We start from the raw sequence: 5,000 nt of genomic DNA, 5'->3' as shown, positions 1-5,000 counted from the left end.
TTAATTTAATTACAAGGCAGCAGCAAAGTAGCTGCTCTTTCTTATGAGCCAGAAGGTCATACCAGTGCACCAAGTAGCTTTGTGTAGCAAACTGTGAATCTGTGAGAGTACATTCGACTGGGTATGTGTGTGTGTGTGTGTGTGTGTGTGTGTGTGTGTGTGTGTGTGTGTGTGTGTGTGTGTGTGTGTGTGTGTGTGTTTCAACCAAATGTTCCCAAATTGCATTATTATTTTATTAGGCCTACTGCCTAGTGAGATATACAGCACTGTATGCACAAACAAATTTCTACAACAGATGTATACACTAACGCCCATATATCTACAGACGATGCACAAATCCCTACAAAATGATCTCTGCATCACACTAAAAATGCCTCCCCTGTGACTCCTGTCAAAACTCCTGAGGCACATTTTCTTTTTAATGAACACAGTTATATACCGAGCGTATATATTTCCGCGGCCGTCCCACCGCGACCCCGTCTCACCCAATCTGAGGCTGCGTGTTACGACTGCTGCTGAAACAACACCGCTACGAAGGATGCCGTTGTCGAGGTGGATTCCTTTGAGCTCACACAGCCTATACCACCGTGTCAGCAAGAATAGTTTTACTCATTATTCTGCTCGCCTGACAAAAACAAACAGATTAGATAAAGATTAAGGTGGACGATGACAAGTGATCCATGACCACATCAAGGAGCTGTTTCTGTCTGTCTGTCTGTCTGTCAATTCATCTGTCCTTCCACCAAGATATCTCATAGTCTAATACAGTGGTTCTCAACCTTTTCAGGCCGCGACCCCCAAAATAATCATATTTGAACTGACAAGCACTAAGAGATGAGGCATTACATTTTGTAAATCACGGTTTTATTGTGAAAATAGCCAATCTATTTTGTGAGCATTGTGAGCATGTATTTTCACAATTGCTGCCTCTAATATTTGACAATTTGGGCAATGTTTAATTTGTCATTTCAGAGGTATTAAAAAGTCATTAAATTGTCACTTTAGAAATGTTTTATACACTTAATCTTTGTGTTGGTTTGTTTACTGTTGAGTGAGAAAATAGAGTTGCACATTAAGTTAATCATCTGGGGACCCCCCAAAATAATTTGGGGGACCCCTCTGGGGGTCCCGACCCACAGGTTGAGAACCACTGGTCTAATAGAGTGGTTCTCAACCAGTGGTATGTGGACCACCAGTGGTCTTTGAGGGGTTACAAGTGGTCCCCAGCTAAATGATGGAGAGTTGGTGACCAAATGGACCCTTATAGAACTCTTGACAGTGTATAATGAAACCAAATAAGGGTCCATTTGGTTTCATTTTACACTCTCAAGAGTACAATTAGTGTTAATTGTTACTTATAATTTACAAGAAGTCTACACTAGAGAAAGTCAATTAGAGAATGTAGAAGAATTGTTCTTTTGATCAATGTTTGCTTGTTATCTCTACCAACATCAATACAGCATGGAATTGTGGACACAATGTATTCAGCGATAACGGAATATTCAACGTTTTGGGTCTGAGAGGCAAATCAGATGGTGGTCCGCGGCTGAAACGCTGAATAAATAATGGGCCATGATATGAAAAAGGTTGAAAGCCACTGATCTAATAAGCAGCTTCCAGGACAGACCTACTGATTTCAGTGAGTGAAAATAGCTTGGCCCCACTATTCCCAAATCATCCATGGGTCCCGACAGACAGCTGTCTCTCACCTCATTGCAAATGCTTTCAATCACTCCCACACGCGCGCGTACGCACACACACGCACACGCACACGCACACACGCACACACGCACACACGCACGCACGCGCACACACACACACACACACACACACACACACACACACACACACACACACACAAAGCCCTTTCAGATAGCCTTTTAAACGTGGGTCACCTGGGAATTTTGAGAGAGGAAAGAGCATGGCTGAGGAAATATATAGAGATTGAGAGATAAGGAAAGGGCAAGGAGAAGAGATATAGGGAACAAAGATAGGAAACAAACAGAGGCACCAAGAGAAAGCATTAGAGAGAGAAAGGTAGAGAGAGCATGGCTGAAAGTCAGAGAGAGGTGTGTGAAAGGTAATGGAGAGACCCTGCAGACGTAGAGGGAAATAAAGGTCCTTTCAGACCTTTCGCGTGTTGTGTGTGAGCACACTCATCCCATTCATTTCCAATGAAGGCTTGTGTGCAGCCCGTCTAGCACGATGCGGCCAAATTCACGCTCAACGCACGCTGACAAGGACAGATCTAATTTGAAGTTTGAAGTTCAACCGACTTTATTCAAATCTTGTGCGTGCGTGAGCTCTGGAAGCCAATGAAAGCAGTGCAGCTCTGCGTGTAGGAATGGCTGTGGGAAATGACAGGGAAGTGATCCGACAGAGTGACTGTCAATCAACAGCAGCCGTCGCGGACTGGAGGCGCACAGAACGTGTTCCTATGCGCTTAGACTGCGTGCATGTTTTTTTGGTGAGAAAGCCAGGCTTGTGTGTGTGTATGTGTGTGTTTGTCAGTGTCCATTTGTGTTTGTGATTGTAAGACTCTAGGTAATGGAGATGTCAACACTGAACAAACTTTAATTTACCTTCAGACTGGCTGATAATGACCTACACTATAACGGCATTGCAACTGACTCAGTAACACCCCCCCCCCTCTCTCACTCACACACACACACACACACGCACGCACGCACGCACGCACGCACGCACGCACGCACGCACGCACGCACGCACGCACACACACACACACACACACACACACACACACACACACACACACACACACACACACACACACACACACACACACACACACACACACACACACACACACACACACAGGCCTTTTCTACTCTGCTAGAAATGATCTCACAGCCCCAAAACCTTATCTTATCCCCAGTTTTCTCATCAGTCCCGAGGATTAGGACATTAATATAGGGATGGAAATTAATTTAACGTAACAGGGATTAGAGCGATCAGATCCCAAATGGTTGGCAACTGTAATCCAGTAGCATTCATGAAAACAACCCCCAATCAGATTATCTACATATACACACAAAAACGGTATTAATGCAATGAAGTTACAGTATAACATTTTGTAGTAGTTCTCAATATATATATTTTTCCAATCAAAAACTGCCAGAGAAAAGCAGGGTATTATGATGCTATGATAAAAGAATCAAAGAGTGCCTCCTGAGCAGATTTATTTTAAACTGTAAATTCAGTTTCAGTTATGTTCAAAAACAAAACAATTGTTTTGTTTTCTGTCGCATACCTGGAGTATCTCCGCATACAGCCATATTGCATATTACAGTAATATAAAACTATTATGGAATTGCATTTGACTACATTTAAACATTTGTGAGACGTTGAACACAAAGTAACTTTGTTACATTACACATGCTGACGTAATGGCTATTGACCACAGATGGCGGCATCTACAATGTTGATACTATGGTGGAATTTTCCAGATAGAGACAGAGAGCCAGGGATAGAGGGAGGGAGGAGAGAGAGGGAAGGGGAGGGAGTGTGTGTGTGTGTGTGTGTGTGTGTGTGTGTGTGTGTGTGTGTGTGTGTGTGTGTGTGTGTGTGTGCGTGTGCGTGTGCGTGTGCGTGTGCATGTGAGAGAGAGAGAGAGAGAGAGAGAGAGAGAGAGAGAGAGAGAGAGAGAGAGAGAGAGAGAGAGAGAAACACTGTAGATTGTGAAACAGATATTGTACTAGCATTGATATCCAGAGTGCATTATCCAACGCTTAAACAAAGCCCTGACATCAGCAGGCCATTCACAGCACTCTTTATGGGCTCTATTGATCTCCAAATCTACAGTAGTAGACAGTTTGTATTTATTGTGCACCAAACCAAAGGCTAGACATCTCTCTTCCACGTGCATTGTTGTCCAAAGCAATCTAGAATAAATATACTGTACTGTACTGTGTGTGGCCTACAGTTTTTATATATGATATTGTTGCTGTCTTGCAAGTCCCAAACTGTTACTTCAGGAGACAATAAGAAGACCCTATGTCAATAGATCCATTGTAGTTATTATTTAATCACAAGTTATTACTGCGTTCGGCTGCGTATGTACGTATGTACTGTACGTATTTACGTATATACGTATGCACGTATGTACGTATGCACGTATGTACGTATGTATGTCGGTGTCTGCCCTTGTTTAAGCCTGCAGCCCAATCAGGGTCCAGCAATTCTGGCTGCTGACTAACATCACCTGGATATCCATAGGCCTATATGAAGATCACGACACTGACCTCATCAAACCCTGGATATCCATACATGGTGACGACTGGATCTCCATATATGGAGCTGACCTCTACATCTGATTCCCAGATGATGCCCTGTTAGGCCAACCACACTAATAGAATCCCCTTTATGCCCATCGATATTAAGCCCATATCTGGAAATACCCATAATTGTGTCAGTCTAACCAGTGTGGTTGACGTGACACGACCAGCTCAGCAGAAGGGTATACATCCCAAAGCAGCCATTTCTCTGCCCTTAGGGAGTCTTACTGGTATCTATGACTGGCATCGCCAGTAGTGATGCCAGTGGTGAGCGCACCTCATGGCGCGCTAAGTATACTTGTGCACCAGATGCAAGTTGGCACGTGATAGAGTGCAGTTCTAGTTATTAATACTTTTCATTGGTTATTGTTTATGGACCCCACAGAACAGACAGACTTAACCACTTTAAACCTGGTGTCCCCATCATATTCATGCATGCACACTGCACAGAACACAGTTAGGTAGGTTTTATTGAAATAACCACACCTTGTTACAGACGGACTGTTTTTTTGCATGTGCTACGTGCATGCATAGTGTGTCTGTTAATTAATTTGACACATACACCAATACCTAATTTCAAGCCGTCTTCGTCGATATGTACACCTTGCATGTTTGTTGATACCTCGATATGGATACATTTTTGGTATATTGTCCAGCCTTACTATACAATACACTGTACACACACTCACACACGCGCGCGCATGC

Source organism: Nannobrachium achirus, assembly GCF_963921795.1.
Source record: "Nannobrachium achirus genome assembly, chromosome: 8".
In the NCBI taxonomy this organism is placed as follows: domain Eukaryota; kingdom Metazoa; phylum Chordata; class Actinopteri; order Myctophiformes; family Myctophidae; genus Nannobrachium; species Nannobrachium achirus.
Note: the sequence above shows the minus strand (reverse complement) of the source record.